The sequence below is a fragment of the Myotis lucifugus genome, unplaced genomic scaffold (genome assembly GCF_000147115.1).
Source record: "Myotis lucifugus unplaced genomic scaffold, Myoluc2.0 scaffold_459, whole genome shotgun sequence".
NCBI lineage: Eukaryota > Metazoa > Chordata > Mammalia > Chiroptera > Vespertilionidae > Myotis > Myotis lucifugus.
The window spans coordinates 479,915-496,912 of NW_005871507.1; the positions used below are offsets into that span (position 1 = coordinate 479,915).

The following is a 16,998-nucleotide window of genomic DNA, read 5'->3' on the forward strand; positions in this document are numbered from 1 at the left end:
ATGGCCAATGGAGGCTCGGAGCTGTAGAACACCTGTCAGAGACGCTTTTTTTTCTACAAGGAGATGGTGTCTTTCATCAGATTTCATTGCACTTCAGGAAAAGATTCATTTTAAAATGTGGGTAAAGTGGCATCTGCTCTTAGGATTCATCCTCACCCTCCTTTTCAAGGGGGAAGCCAGTTTAGAGCTTATTTATGACATGGTTCTGTGGTCGAGGGAGAACCTGCAGCGAAGTGCTTCCAAAGGAAGGACTTTCCCAGATGTTTGGTTTGTCACTTTCTGTTGCGAAAGAAATCTAAAAATTTAATTGTGAACTTTTTACCTGAATATAATCAACGGTAGGAATTCTTGCGGCAGACTTAAAGTGTTTAAGCTAACATTGTGCACGCACGTCATGAATGAAACCTGCGAAACTTTCCTGTTGAAATCTGTGGCATTTATCTGTGAACAATGGAGGGGATTATTGATGCTGACTGGTGTTTAGAGAAACTGCTCTCAACTTTCAACTCGGCGCTCATTAGAAGCACCGTAAAGTACATACGACACAGGTACTTTCCCACATCTGCAAACTACATTGAGGAGAACTGTTAGAGGACAAACTTCATTTCGCAGACGGTAACTTCACGGTGTAACAGCACGCAGACCGGAATATCAGTTAATTTTCAAAACATTTTATTCCACACCAATTAGCTCGGGTCCTGGAGGGCAAAATGACAAGAGGTTACTCGTTCGCTATGTATTTAGTTAATTGAAAATCGCTCAGATTGCTTTTACAGTTGTTATTAAAAAGTAGAATCAGTGTTGCCAGTGCTCAACCATAATTGGAACCCCGGGGAATTAAATATTTAGCATTAGTAATGTAACAGCACTTAGGACACAAATTTCTATTTTCGTAATGAAAGCTATACACTGTGAGTGCAAGCGGCTGAAACGACAGCTGTGACAAGTGAAACGGCCTGGGATATTTCAATAAGACACCTCATTGGACAGCGAGTCTCACCACATTACTCGTTGGTAAGAGATCTGCAAGTTTAATTCCCAGTAGAAGCCCGTTACCCAAGTATTTAGATTTCTAATTGCATGCAGGATGAACAGTTGGGCAAATGTCTTGCCTTAAGTGGCTGAAATGTATAGTGCTTTCCAAATAATCCTCTATAAGTTCATGCCTTTGTCAATTTAAAAATAGCGGCACTGTCAGGGAAGAAAGTTCTTGTTTGTTTTAAGTTTAATTACAGCTTAAGCATAAATGCGTTCAGCGTTACAATGAGGAGCGTTGGATATGGGGCTCTAACGAGCTGCAGGGGTAGACGGCTGGAGACCCTAAGGGATTCCCTCCGTAAATTAACTGGATAAAAGCACTTGGTTAGGATATACTGGTAGTTGATGGCTGAGCTGTTCTTAAAACCCAGTTATAGAGCTGTCTCTCACTCCTGTTTTCATTCTAAACAGCCCTGCCGAGGCTCTAACAGCCGCCTGTTACAACTGTTCAGCTTGTCAAAATGTATTATATTACCCCACTAATAAACAGTATGAAAGGGTATTTGACTTCATTTCTCGTGTTCAGAGGGGATCAGGTTGATCAACACAACTGGCTTAGGTTGGCCTTATTTTAATTTGTTTATGTCATCTAAGTAATATGGAAGGGCCATGATTTGAATTTTTAAAACGTTCTTTCTCTTGGGGATGTAAAACTTACGAAATAGTATGAACAATGGGAACAGTTAATGGAGGCTATGTATTGTCATCTTTGTCCTGGGAAGATGGATGACTTTGACATTCTTAGCCCGCACTCAAAGTATTTGGAAAACCATAGCTAAACAGACATTCTTCAAAGCATAACTTAGGCTAATTCCTTTACCAATCGTTCTCTCTTTCCTTGGAAGAAAACACTTGCAGAACAAATTGACTTCATAATTCTCTTTTGCTCACCATTGTTTCTGTGTCAGTTTTGTGGGAATTTATTCTAACTGATCAAGATTTCCTTTCTGTTTTGTCATTTTTTTGAACAATACACGCGTACATGAATAGAGAAAAGAAAACTGTAGATGTTTATTTGATAAACTCTCCCTTTTACCCTGCTGCTCCATCCCACTTTCCTTTACTAACAATTTGATGAGACCAAACGTTTGTAACATTTTTGTGCGTATCATACAGCTACATATGTGCAGACATTAAATGCATATAGCATATTGAAAGATCATGCTTTGGATCATTCCCTAGAAGCGCGTGACTTGCTTTCCCCCCTACCTAATTTATCATAGATATCTTCCTATATTGGTGCCCAGATCTTTCTCATTCTTTTTTTTAAAAAAAATATATTTTATTGATTTTTTACAGAGAGGAAGGGACAGGGATAGAGAGTTAGAAACATCGATGAGAGAGAAACATCAATCAGCTGCCTCCTGCACGCCTCCCACTGGGGCTGTGCCTGCAACCAAGGCACATGCCCTTGACTGGAATCGAACCTGGGACCCTTCAGTCCGCAGGCCGGTGCTCTATCCACTGAGCCAAACCGGTTAGGGCCTTCCTCATTCTTTTTAATAGCTAATTGTCATTCCAAATTTTGGAGATAAAAATTAATTTCTCTGTTGCTTACTGATGTCATTTAAAGTCATCTCTAATTTTTTGCTGTGGTGAAGAAATGTTACAATGAACTTCTGAGTGTGCCTATGTGTGTGTGTTTTCAGCATGTATGTGTGCATTTTTGTGCACATGTCATAATAATATATGGAACTAACATTTATAGAGTGACTCCTTTGTGCCGGGCAATATCCAAAGCACTCTACATGTATGTGTGGTGTGAAGAAAAGGTCAACCCTTTTATTTTCCAGTAATGCCCACAGATTCATTTTGCAGATTGTCCATTTTTTGTCTCCATGGTTTGAAACATAATCTTTGTCACATGTGATACCCTCCCCATACATGCCATGTCTTTAGAATATTCCATTTGTCTAATCCTACAGTGTCACACTTGTTTGCCTTATAGCATAAATGCAAATTTAAATCTTTAAAATTAAAAAGAACCTACAAAATACTCTTAATCTCAAATTATAAAGCGTGAGAAATTTATATTAACAAACAGCAATAGTTTAGAAGCATAGAAAGTTGCAGTAAGCAGGGATGACCATGTCTTAATTCCTGTGAATAACCTCCATTCCTCGGAGAAGGAAATTCGGGGTGCAGGTGGGATTAAAGTCACCAATCAGTTGACCTTAAAATAGGGAGATGAACCCGGATGAGCCAGGTAGGCCCAGTGCAATCACAGATGTGCAAGAGGGGGCAGGAGAGCCAGAGCGAGGCCACGGGAGAGCCCACTGAGCCTGCTCTCGCTGGCCTTGCAGCCAGGGAACGGAGGCCTGCGCCGAGGGTTGCGGCCACCACTGGTCACCGGACAAGGCGAGAGACAGATTCTCCCCTGCGGCCCGGAGGGATCAGAGCTCTGCGGACACCCTGACTGTTGCCCAGTGAGACCCAATGTGGACTTCTGACCGAGAGGACTGGAAGGTAATCATTGTTTGTTGTTGAAATTGTCACGTTTGTGGCCATTTATTATGGCAGCGATGAAACATGAATGCAAAGGCGAAAGGTAAACATTTCCCAATTTCTGCTGCCCTCTCTAGACCCCTAGCCCAGGTCCAGCCCCGGCAGGTTGTAACTCTGCACAGTGGTGGGGTGTTTCCTCTGTGGGGGGACGGTCATCTGTAGAACTGTGACTGCGGAGGTTTTTATAGTATGTTTTGCTATCTGTTAAGTCCTCTTTCTTTTTCTTCTAAAGAAATTTTAAGTTTTCACGCATTTGCTTTTTCAGATGAACATTTGACTCAGTTGCGTTTCTTATTTATTGGTGTTTGTGTGTTTGTTTGTTTTATACATAGCTAAAGAATGGAGCCACCTTGAGCAATCTATTGAGATTTCCTTTGTAGTCACCGTTAACTTTTGTAAACATTCCCTGTATGCTTAAAAAGAAAATGTATTTCCTCCTTCGGAAAATTGCTTGCTAATTGTGTTTCCCAATACTCAATACCTTATTTTCATATACAGTAGGGCCGTACTTCACCTGTCGGTTTCTGAGAACTGTGGCTTTCAGAAGTCCTCTCGGATTTTCAATAATTTGTTTGTAGATTGTGATGCTTTGTTTTTTCGTGGAGTAAAGGTTTTGTTTTACTGTCTCTTCCTGGTGGGTTTTGCCGTTACTTGGTCTCTTCCTCCAGGCTTCAGCCTAACTCGCCCCTCCTGAGAGGGGCCCTCCTGGTTCTCCAGTTCCTCTGTCGTTCTCACCTCGCCTGCTCTCTAGGCTGCAGGCTCCCTTCCCCACCACTCTTCACTCCAAGCCTGGCACCTGCTTCATAGATACCTGCAGCATGAACCAGACGAACCAAAGCTGGGCTCGGGGCTCCTAGACTGGAGGGAGTGGGGCGCTTTCCTGTACACGTGCTGCCCGGAGGAAGCCGCTGTCAGAGCACCTGTGTGGCCTTGAAATGGGCCGGATTCCTCCTCTTTATGGAGGACTGAGGTTGGGATCCGTGTGCAGAGGCCGATCCCGGCTGCTCCTTGGTCCCCCCACATCTGTGTTCCAGCTGTGCTGACGTCAGCCCTGTCCCTTTGGGAGCCAAGCGTGCAGATCAGCGCTCTGGGGTTGAAAGTTAATAATGTTAATCCGGGGAGCTCCCTTTGATGGAACATTCTCGAGGTGCCAGGCACCACGCTTCCTGTGTTAACTTGCACCATCTCACTTCATTCCCAGAAGGACGGGGAGTCCCTGTGATGCCCATTTTTACATGCGAGGAAACGGAGGCTCGGAGAAGACGGGTCCATGGGATTCAGGGATGAGAGAACGAGGACCTGTACCCGGTCTGCCTGACGCCGGAGCTTCTGCGGTGAAGTCATGCTCTTCGGGTTCCTGTGGTGCCTCCTCCCTCTCCACCCAGCCTCGCAGAATCACTGGCTGGAGCCCTGACCTCTCAGAGGAAGACACGATCACAGAGGCCACCTGTCCGGCCCGACACTGGTGGCCCTGAGGAGAGAGCGGGAGCCCGGCGCGGGCAGCCACCGATCATCTTGCAGTGGATCCCTCGCGTGGAGCAGTCGGACTCGCATCTGCAGCTCACAGGCAGAGAGGAGCAGGAGAGCTGGCCCGGGTCTGCTTTGGCAAATGCACACGGCCCTTCGTCCACGCATGGAGGAAGCCATCCTCTGGAGTAACTTAAATAAGCACAGCGCCTGGCCCGAGAAAGACACCGTGGGGGCCTCCTCGGACATATATTTCCTCTGACTTACGGTGAATGTGAAACACCTAATATTTTAGAGGCCAGCTTCCCCAATCCCCTGTGCCACCCGGCTTTGAGTTCAACGCAGCTCTCTGGCAGCCCGAGATTGCAGACTCGTGGGCCAGGGTGGAATAAACATCAGGGCGCGGTCCCAGGATTTACTGCCCCGTACACATTTTGGACTAAAATCACAAGACATTTCTCCCCACCCGCCCCCCAAGTTCATCTACCCTGTTCCTGGGGTTTGAAAGATTTGAGGGCGAGGGAAGTGCCATTGAAGCAAGTAGTAGATTTCACATCCTGGTGATGTTTGTGTAGCTGCCACATGTGGCCCAGTGTTAAGTAGCTGAACATTACTGCTCGCAGCCGCCAAAGTCAGCCCTCACCTCCTAGGGAGGTGACTTCAAACAGCATTTCAAGGGCGCAGAGGGGAGGAGACGAGAGGGGGTTACCGCTCAGGCTGCAGGAATTCACTCTCCCTGTCTGTGCTTTCTGCTTGTTAGAGCCATGCCGGAGCCGGAAGTGCAGAGGAATTTGAAGGGTGCCTTCAGATAAGGCGCTGGAAACCCTGATATTTGCATGAGAGCTGGCGTTCTCCTAGCAGCAACGTCTTTTAAAGCATAACTAAAGGTAATTTTCAGTTGGGAAGGTTCCCAGATCAGGAGTGCAAGGGATGCTGAATCAGGGAGGAGAAGCCTTGCCGTGAATAAAAGCTCACCTCTGCATTTCTCAGGACAAAAGCAGCCCCTTGGAGTGTCTCCCGCCGCACACCGGTTCTGCTGGGGCAGGCCGAGCTGCCTGAGGAGGCTGCTCACAAAGCAGGCGCAACTGGTCAGTGACAAACCCGCCCTGTGCAGAGCTGGGAGGCCTGAGTGAGGCTGGGAGAACTAGAAGCTGGCTGGACACGCCGACCTGGGGAGCCCTCACGGTGGCTAGCCTGTTGAATTTTTTCTTTTTTTCCTTTGCCTGGTAGACTTTCTCGGAGCTCGAAGAGTTCTTGAAGGTCTTCCAGATAGCTTTCTGTATTGAAAATAAAGCAATTACTCATTATTTTGTTCTACTGCATATGTTGAATGAAAACTTAAAGTAATATAATAATTGATTTTTTTTAAATTTGCACACTTTGGGCAGAATTTTTAGCACAGTGCAATACGTTACTACCACTGAGCCAACCCTACTCCGACCGATTTAACAGACATAGCGTCATCTGTTAGATTAAATGAACAGTAATAGGCTGATTTTTGTGTTAAAATGCAATCAGTCAACAAGTATTCACTGCTCGGCCCAGTGCGTAAGGAACGCTGCTAGGCCCCACGTGTTTGGGAGGAAATGACTAACCGAGACCATTGTTGTGCTTTCTCTGCACAGGGCTAACACGGAGTCCGATGATTGTGGGGGGGGGGACGGGAGGGGGCCCTCTCGGGGCACCTGAGCTTGGAGTGTGCAGAGCCGGGCTGAGTCGGTCTCTCTGTCACTCTGCTTTCTGTCTCGCTCCCCTTCCTAACCCACGGGGTGGACTGTGGTTGGAGCTGAGCTGCGGGTTTCTCTGCGTGAAGCTAATTGGCCCATTTGGGGCTTTGACCCAGATTCCTAACTTCTTAGCACCTTTCTTTAGACAACTGGGCTGGCGCTTTGGATGCGAATGCTAATTGTCAATCATGAGGAAAGGCTTTCTCCAGTCCCCCCTCCCCCCACCCCAGGGGTTTGGGGGGGGGGCGGGCGTTCACTGGCTGCTGCATCCGCACCACACCCACTCACCAGCCTGTGAGTGCTGGTCCTCGGGGTTGACTCCGAGCTGGGCGCGATGGGGCCAGCCTGTCCCCTGTCACATTGCAGAGAACAGCTCGTGGGCAACAAGTCCCTCCTTCCCCCCCGGCCCCCGACCCAGCCTCCTCCACGATACTGTGCTTTTCCGGGCTTACACAGCACCTAGAGATCGCAGAGCCATCCATGCGCCTATTTGGTAGCAACCGAAAGGCGACCATCACCATGATGTGACTTTAGAACCCCAGCCGCCACACACAGTCATAATCTATAAAGTACGGGGGGTGAGGCTTCAGCACACACACTTGGCGGGGGGGACACGATTCGGCTCATAACTGTTGAGGCTTCACAGTTTTGGGATTGAAGATGCCGTCCTCATCTCCATGTCAGACCGACAGGTTTCCAGAAGCCGAGTCGTTTGCTGATGACCTTCACGCAGCGAGCCTCGCACACCCTTCACATGCTCTGTGTCTCCTGCCCGGCTGTGCGTGTCACAGGTATGTAGTTTAGGGAGTGAATTTTATTATTTTTTATTTTTAAAAAAAAATATTTTATTGATTTTTTTACAGAGAGGAAGGGAGAGGGATAGAGAGCTAGAAACATCGATGAGAGAGAAACATCGATGAGAGAGAAACATCGATGAGAGAGAAACATCGATCAGCTGCCTCCTGCACACCCCCTACCGGGGATGTGCCTGCAACCCAGGTACATGCCCTTGACCGCAATCGAACCTGAGACCTTTCAGTCCGCAGACCGACGCTCTATCCACTGAGCCAAACCGGTCAGGGCAATGGAGTGAATTTTAAAAGGCGCATTGAAACTCTAGATTCCTTTCACAGGAGGTGTATGTATCGACATCGTTAATGGAGCTTCTGCTACTTACCCGCTGTGCGACCTCAAGCAGGTTACTCCACCTCTCTGGCCCTTGGTGTTCTGATCTATAAAATGGGGGTGTTAATAGTACCTGCCTGAGAGGGCTATTGTGAGGAAGATGTGAGATCGTCGCTGTCTTTCATGCTTGACCAGGAACAAGGTGCCTGTGTTATACAACCAACGGCAAATGGAATAAAGTCTTTAGAATAAATCTGTACACAGCAGGTCTTCAACATGTGTTCGTAGCTATCTTTGTAGTGTTCTGAGAAGGATGCATTTTCATAACGTGATTAAGGGGTTGTTATCATTCCGCTTTTAACATGTGAAATTGTTCTTCTGTGCCGGTTGTTTGGGTCTGTGGGTTATCACAGTTAAGTATTATCGTTTTCAGGGTGTTCTGTCGTTTTACGTTGGCCACGTGTCAGAGGCTGGTGTCATGTCAGAAGTGGTTTCATTCCCTGGCTGCGCGCTACAAATGTGACAGCACCGAGAATCGGAGCAACACTACCTGCTCTCAACACATGTTAGGTTTCCTTGGAGTTGGCTGACATGCTGAGCTGTTGTAGCAGCTGGACAATGTGCTGGGGAGGCCCCTGCAAGTCTAAAGAAGACTCTCGATATTAACAACCACAAAACCTAAAGGAAGGCGCATCCTGCGGAGGAGTTTTGCTGATTTGGGGCGGGGTGGGGGCGGGGTGAAGGCCACCTCTGGGGTCTAGGCCTTCCCAATGCTTCTCTCACCCCTCCTGTGAGGTACTCTACCCTGTGCTGTAGCAGCGGAACACTTGATAGCACAGTCAAACGGTGATTTTTAAAAATACTGTTACTGTTATAGAGGTCATATGGTTTACTTCAGTGACTGAACATTTAAACATGTATTCTCTGTCCCGTGCCTACCCCTCCACAATGTGCTGGGTGAGTCTGGGAATGTTGGGGTAAAAGGAAAGCGATTCCGGGAGGCATGGTGAGCTCCGGGACACGCTTGACTTCTTCAGGAGGAGAGAATCAGAAATTTGAATGAAGACATTAAAATTCTCCGAGGTAGCTGTAAATAGTTTATGATAGAGTTTTCAACTGCTTTATAGGACACGGATCTTAAACTGTGAAGGAAAACTCCTTCCTCTAAATGACAGAGCTTCTCAAAACCTTGGTGTGCAGATGAGTCACCCAGGGACCTTGTTAGAATGCAAATTCCCATTCGGTTGGGGGCTGGGACAGCAGGACTGGGATCTGCATTCCTAACCAGCTGCCTTTCCTCAGACCCCAGGGGAGCCGGGATCTAAAACACACAGCTCCTGGGCATTCCCCCTGTGTTCCCTTCTTTCCTGCTCTGGGCACATGATCTGATAGTACTTCTGTGTGCACATGCACATGCTGTATATATGTATATGCCTTTCTAGGCCTGCTTCCTAAACCATTAATTGAGAGAGAGGCCATTGTTACAGAAAGCACAACGAACTTCATGAAAAACCATTGGGTACAAAGGCAAAGCATTGACAAATTGGTACTTTCTTGCTTGGTCACGCCTGATTTAAGAAAATGAACCCAAAATGGGTTTTCAGAATTGGAAATTGACTTCAAGCCCATTTAAATCGTTCCCCTTCAGCATATTAGCAGTGGAGTGCATAAACCAATATTTATTTTCCAATCAAAGGTTTGCAGCAGATGAATGAAAGAGATGAGGGAAGAATGCTTTGAAATGTTTCTAGTGCCAGACATGGAAATAGGATATTTTATTTCTTTAAGTGGCAGGCACAGGCCTCACCTACTAGTGAAATCCATCCTGCCCCGGCAAGAGGAAATGGTCTGAAAAACTGACCATTGTATAAAAGCCCCAGGCCAGCGCCTCGCCGCCAGCGATCACAATACGTATTCTTCGGCAGGAAAAAGTCGAAGATCCAGCTACGTTCGGGGAGAATCTATTCACAGAATAACTGTATAGGGAAGGCCCCTTAAGAAAAGCTCCCCAAATTCCATTATCTGGACTGTCACTCGCCACTCGGGGTTGCCTTGGCGCTGTGTGTTCTCATGAATTACCCGGGCTGTTTGTTTTTCCTTTATCAGTCATCACCCTGTCAGCTGGGCCATTCATAACAACTTTTGGCAGCTCATCAGGGGAGTTCAGAGCTTGAATAAGGACCCTATCAACTCTCACACCTCATTGTGTGAAGCTGTTTACCCGCCTTGCCTTTTTCTGTAAATATTACAAGCCGTTCCCTGAAAGGAGAGACATGTGAAAGCAAAATGGCCTAACGGCCTAGCAGTTGGCCGACATGGCGGATCTGGGCCGGCCCGAGGGCTGGCAAGTCCTGGGGTTTCGTTTATTTGCCTGAAGGGTACCTCGCCGCTGGTCCTCGCCTCCCGTGGACGCTGGTTAATTAGGCAGTGTTTAATCTGCCTTAACATTTGTGTCAGTTGGGCGAGAGGGAGACTTTGTAATGAGGGAGCACAGATTGGCTCCCTGTCACCGTCCGCTCTGCCTCTAATTGAACGCACACGTTCGCAGCGCCTTGTCACACCGGATGCCGGTCCCCCCACTGTCTGTCATGCTTCACTAGGAACAGGGTGCCCGCATTATACATCCAACGGCCAATGGACTCAGCCCCCTGGACTGAGCGGGTGACGTTTCTGCCGGGTTCACCCATCAGAACGAATTTCCTATTTGAAATGAACGTCAACAATTCTGCGTAGAAGCTAGCACCACCGACCTGCAAGCGGGTGTGATCTTTCTGTGGTCTCTATATGTTTACGGAAGTTAGCTGTGCCCGGATTTGAAAGTGTCAAATAGTCCCTAATTGTGTGAGAAAAACTGGTCTTCCCAGAGGCAGTCACTTGGAGCTCTCGTGCCTGATGCTTTAGAGAATCATTTCACAGTGAGGAGTAGGTGATTTGCCTGTTGTTGAGGGTTTCGTGAATTGGAATCATATTGTGACTTGCTCTTTTCACTTATCATTAAGGTATTTTTTTAAAGTTACTCTTTTTTAAAAAGCAAGGTATAACTTACCTATAATGAAAGGCACAGATTTTATTTTACTTTTTAAAATGTATTTTTATTGATTTCAGAGAGTAAGGGAGAGGGAGAGAGAGAAACATCAATGATGACTGAGAATCATTGATCCGCTGCCTCCTGCACGCCCCACACTGGGGATGGAGCCGGAAACCAAGCATGTGCCCTGACTGGGAGTCGAACCGGTGGCCTCTTGGTTCCTGGCTTGACACTCAACTGCTGAACTGCAGCAGCTGGGCAAAGACACAGATTTTAAATGTGTTTTAAGCTCAGTGGGATTTAACAGATGAATACACCCAAGTCACTGTCCACCATCAAACCATGGAGCATTTTCATCACCCCAGGAAGTGCCCTCACCCACCTTTGCGGTCAGTCCGGCCCCCTCCAGGAGGCCGGATTTCTCATTATTATTATCAGTCCAATCCCTTATTTCTCATTATTCCTCTCATCATAGTCTGTGGTTCTAGATTAGATTTTCCTGCTCGATATGGCATCATGCAGTAGGTCCTCTATTGTCTACTATGGCTCAGGATGATGTCTTTGAGAGTCATGCAGAAATTGACTCCTATTAATGACCAAACAGCATTTCTTTGTATGAATCTACCACGGTTGGCTCATCAATAAAGTCAGTGGTGGTCATTCCAGTTGTTCCCAGTTTCGGGCTATTGGGTTGTCTTTTTATTAATGACTCCAGGCCCAGTGCACAAATTCGTACACAGGTGGGGTCTGGCTGGCCTGCCCCATCAGGGCTGATTGGGGGCGGGGCCGGCCGGGGGAGGGGCTGTGGATGGTTGGCCGGCTGGCCCTGCCCCCTGGTCAAACTCCCAGTTGAGGGGACAATTTGTCTATTAGCCTTTTATTATATAGGATTGGTAGACGTTCTTGTCTGTTCTAGATAACAAGTTCCTTGTCAGAAATAGCCTTTGAAAATATTCCTCCCCGTCTGTGGCTTGTCTTCTCATTTTTTAAATGGTGTCGATTGATAAGCAGAAAATGTTAACTTTAATTATGTCCAATATATGTGTTTTTATGATTAGTGCCTTTTGTGTCCTATCAGAGAAATCCTTGCCAACCCTCAGATCATGCAGATAATCTCCTGTTTTCTTTCAAAAAACATTGAAGCATTAATAGTTTCCAATTGTACATTAAGGTCCTTCTATCTCGATCTAATTTCTGTGTACGGTGTGAGGTAGAGGTTAAGGTATTGTTGTTTTATAAATATGGATATCCAGTTGTTCTATCATCATTTGTGGCAAAAACTTTTCTTTCCACGTAGTGTGTTTGTTAGAGTGTGTGTGTGTGTGTGTGTGTGTGTGTGTGTGTATGGATGCCTTTGTTCAAAATCAATTGACCATACATATGTGGATCTATTTCAGTACTTTTATTCTATTTCGTTGATTTGTTTGTCTATTTTATAAGTGTCTTACTTATTGTGGTTTTATAATAAGTCTTCAGAACAGGTAGTATAAGTCTCCAAAAGTTTCAGGTTATTTTGACAATTTATGCATTTTCATGTACATTTTGTAATCAGTTTGTTAATTTCTACTAAAAGCCTCCTGAAATTTTTATTGGGATTACAGTGAATCTATAGATTAAGTGGGGGGAGACTTGATACTTTAGCAATATTACTTTTTCCAATCCATAAGCATATTATATGTTATAAGTTTTTATTTGGTATCTTTCTGCAATATGTAAGAGCTTTTAGAATTTCAGTTTTATAAATCCTTTTTAAAATTTATTTTTGAGTAGTTTATGTTTTTCCCAAGATTATAAGTGAATGGCTTTTTAATTTTATTTTCTTAACATTTGCTGGTAAAATAGAAATGTGGTTAAAATTTATACATTGACCTTGATTCCTCTAAATTGCGAAATTCACTTACCAGTTCCTGTAGTTATCTGGTGGTGGTGGTGGTGGTGGGGGATATGTTTCTTAAGATGTTTTATGTATACAATTGTGTCATCTTTGCTCTTTTATTTGTAACTTGTGCACTTTTTTATTTCTCACAATGTTACTAGCGAGGACCCCCAGTCCGCTGTTGACAGAGGTGGGGAGAGGGGCACTTTCTCCTGGACTCAGAAGCATTCGGTCTTTCTCCATTCACATGTCATTACCTGTTGGTGTTTGTACATGCCCATCACCAGGATGATGAAATTCCTTTCCTTAGCTTATTTTCAGAATTTTTTTCATGAATGGGTGTGAAATATTGTCAAAAGTGTTTTTGCATCATTTGAGATGCTATTGTTTTCCCTTTGATTCTGTTAATGTGATGACTTATAAGTATTGATTTTATAATGTGAAACCCATCTTGCAATCCTGGCATAAACTCCATTTATAAATGACATTTATCCTTTTCATATAACAGCGAATTAGTGTTTTAGCATCACATTGAGGACTTTATATATACTCACACAGGGTATTGGTCAGTAGTTTTCTTTCCTTAAAATGTCTTTGTCAGGTTTTGGTATCAGGGTTATGCTGATTCTAGTTTTTTCCTTAAAGCGTGGATCGAATTTATGAGTAAAGCCATCTACACCTGGGGTTTTCTTTGTTGTGAGTGTTTTAATTATGAATTCAATTTTGAAAATACATATTGAGCTATTTCTTCCTGTATAATTTTGATAAGATATACTTTTGAAGGAATTTGTCCATTTGCTCTAAGCTGTTGAATTTATAGGTAAAAAATCATTAATGTTTTTGTCTTCTTGGGAAATTGAATCCCTTTTCATTAGGTAAGAGCCCTTTATCATGGGTATAAAATTGTCTGGTCAACTTTAATTTTAATAAAGCTACTTCAGCTTTCTTTTAAATAGTGTCTTTATGGTATATCTTTTTTCATCCTTTTATTTTTAACCATTCTATGTTTACACGTTTAAAGTGGTACTTCTGTAGGTTGGCTATAGTTGGGTCTTGCTTTTTATCTAATCTAACAATCTATGTTCGATTTAGTGTGGTTTATATTTAATGTGATTATTGATATGGTTGAATTAATATCTATCATCTGAACAGCTGTTTTCCATTTGTTCCATTTGTGCTTTATTTTTCCCCCTTTTTGATGAATTGAAAATATTTAATGACTTAATGTTATTTCCACTATTGAATTATCATGTATACCTCTTTTGAAAAAATGCAGTATATCCTATTTAGTTAAAGTCTACTTTTAAATAATACTCTGTTCCGTGTCTAGAGTGAGGACAGTAATATATCCCCTATTTCTCCCTTCCACTCTTGTTCTATTGTTGCTGATATTTATTCTTACATATGCTATAAATATACAATACTGCTATTTTGTGTTAGATAGGTATCTTTCAAACCAATTAAAAATAATAAAAAATGAATTTTAAACACTGTTTACTTTTCGTTATTCCTGTCCAGTGCCCTTAATTTCCTTGTGTAGATTCAGATTTCTGTCTGCTGTTATATTCCTTCTGCCTGAAGATATTTGTTTTAACATTACTTACAGTGTGGGTCTACTGGCAATGAATCACTCAGATTTGGTTTTTTTTTGTTTGTTTTTGGGTCTTTATTACTACTTCTTTTTGAAAGATATTTTTGCTGGGTATGGAATTCTGACTTGACAAGTTTTTGTTATTACTCAGCAACAGAGATATCACTTGATTATCTTCTGTCTTGCATAGTTTCTCCTGAGAAGTCTATTGTAATTCGTATTGTTAATTATTATTCCTCTACATGGAATGTGTTTTCTTTCCACTACCTTCATCATTTTCTCTTTGTCTCTGGTTTTCAGCAGTGTGAACATTATGTGCCTATGGTGTGAGGGTCCTTTTGGGAGGGGAGCATTGATTCTGCTTGATGTTGTTCTAGTGCAGTGATGGTGAACCTTTTGAGCTCGGTGTGTCAGCATTTTGAAAAACCCTAACTTAACTCTGGTGCCGTGTCACATATAGAAATTTTTTGATATTTGCAACCATAGTAAAACAAAGACTTATATTTTTGATATTTATTTTATATATTTAAATGCCATTTAACAAAGAAAAATCAACCAAAAAAATGAGTTCGCGTGTCACCTCTGACATGCGTGTCATAGGTTCGCCATCACTGTTCTAGTGTCTTGGAACTGTTGTTTTGTATCTATCATTTTATTTTTGAAAATCCTATGTTATTTCTTCCTATCTTTTCTTTCTGGAATGCCAGTTACACATAGGTTAGATCTTTTGGTTTTGTCCCATATCTCTTAGATGCTCAGTTGTGTTTTTCCTTCCACACTTCATCCTTCCCTTCTACTCAGTAACTGATGCCAGAACTGCTATAAACCCAGGTATACAGGTGATGGTCTGACAAGTCATTTTGTTATTGTTGTCTCCTTTTAATTCTCTAAATCCTGTGGGTGTATCTCTTTAAACGATTCTTTCCTGCCATTTTAGTGACCTTGAAAGGGACTGGAAAGAGATGCATGTGTGCAATCTGCCACCTTTACCTGGAAATCAAGTTTGAATTTCATTATTTAAATTAATCTTAAGTGGTTAAAAAAGACTAACTTAAGCAAAGATAAGGGCTAAATTTTCTATTATTTTAGAAATTAATTAGTCTATTATATCTTACTTTCTCATTTTAATGGACTCTTGTATTCTCAAAAACAGAAAAAAATCACAATAATAATAGCTACATTTATTACACACTTACCATGTGCCAGTGTAGTAAATGCTGCTCTGTATTACCTAATTTAATTCTCACAGCAACTTTAGAGTATAAACATGCTCGTTATCTTTGTTTTTACGATGAGCAAAAACTGTGGACCAGAAAGATGAAGTCATTTGTTCAGTGATGCAGAAAGAGAAAGTGACAGACTTGGCTTCTTAACTACTGTCCTCTATCTAACTGCCTTCAACCAATGGGAAGATAATGGATTCTAGATCATTTCTTTGCTATCCTTCATGTATTACTGTTACCTCGCTGAGAATCTTAATGTATTAATCAGCAGATACATATTTAATGCCTGTTATGTGCCCCAACTTATTTTGTTTACAAATACAGTAAATGAATAATTATATGGCAGAGCAGTTTCTCTCTCTTCCAAAGAGAAGGCCCCCCTCCCCCAAATCTGAAAATAAGTTTTATGGAATAGAATGGTATCACCATTCAGACACAGGGAAGCTTGATTTGATCTGGGTGCGCAGAAACCATGGAAAACACATAAAAAATAATGATGTTATTTGAGAGTTTGGGTAGCTTCCGGATTACCCATGCTGCTTTTCACTTCTTCCATACCTGGTTTTTTTTTTTGCATTCTAATTCTTAGCTATTGTACTGCTTGTACATATTCCTTCCACAGAGCAAAATAAGAGGATTATTTATACCAAAGCTCAAAAGATCTGTTCAGAGATTTCAGGAGTTGAGGCCATTTGGGTCCATAAAGAATCTTTACCCAGCGGGGGAACCTGTGACAGAGGTGGGTGCGTGCTCCCTCTGTTGCTCTCTCTTGCGTGAGGAATTGTGAGTGACATTGTGTGGGTATCAGAGTGTGTGGGAAGAGGGGGGATGGGAGGGGGCTCCCCACTTTTAGAGAATTGCCCTTTACCAAGGATTTATGCTAACGGGGGACATAGGCCCACCCTGTCCGCTGAGGATGAGACAATGGGATATGACTCAGTAACGAGTTCTCCTTTGTCAGGTGTCAGCTTGCTGATATGGTCTAAGGATAAGGGGTTCAGTAATTCTTATAAAAATTGGAAATAACTCTACCGTTTACACTGTAGTTTCTCTTCCAGTTTCATAGCTGTTTTAATTCCACCCAATTGTACGAGGAGCCTGAAATATGTAGTGGCATTTCTATTTTCTAGATGAGTAAGTACCTTCTGAGAAGTGAGATGGCCATGTCCAAGGTCACGCAGCGACAGTATTTGACTTCAGACTTGAATCCAAGTCCTCGCTCTGGACTTACCTTTCCCCCCCCATGAAACTAAGCAGCCTGTCTGTTGTACAGAATCCATTTATGTTGACTATTAAGTGTGTTTGCCCACATGCTGGACTCTTAAGCATTTGTATTTATAAGATAATTTACTGATCGGTCGCAGCGGCTAAAAGAGGCAGCCTGTTTTTTTAAATTAAGCCTTTTGTCTCCTTTTGGT

At 43.4% G+C, this 16,998-nt stretch overlaps 1 long non-coding RNA gene across 20 annotated transcripts in view; it reads left to right on the top strand.

The window, feature by feature from the left end:
- The window catches only part of LOC102419041, a 30,335-nt gene extending 24,018 nt beyond the window's left edge, over window positions 1-6,317 (top strand). For 7 of the 20 annotated variants that reach the window (XR_001345457.2, XR_001345449.2, XR_001345455.2 and 4 more), the window contains 2 exons: window positions 4,745-5,897; window positions 6,001-6,317. This is a non-coding gene — a long non-coding RNA (uncharacterized LOC102419041). Of the gene's footprint in view, window positions 1-3,341; window positions 3,505-4,744 lie in introns of all 20 variants that reach the window. The other 13 variants (XR_001345452.2, XR_001345454.2, XR_002826338.1 and 10 more) reach the window with 4 other exon arrangements.
- The last annotated feature ends 10,681 nt before the right edge of the window (window positions 6,318-16,998 follow it).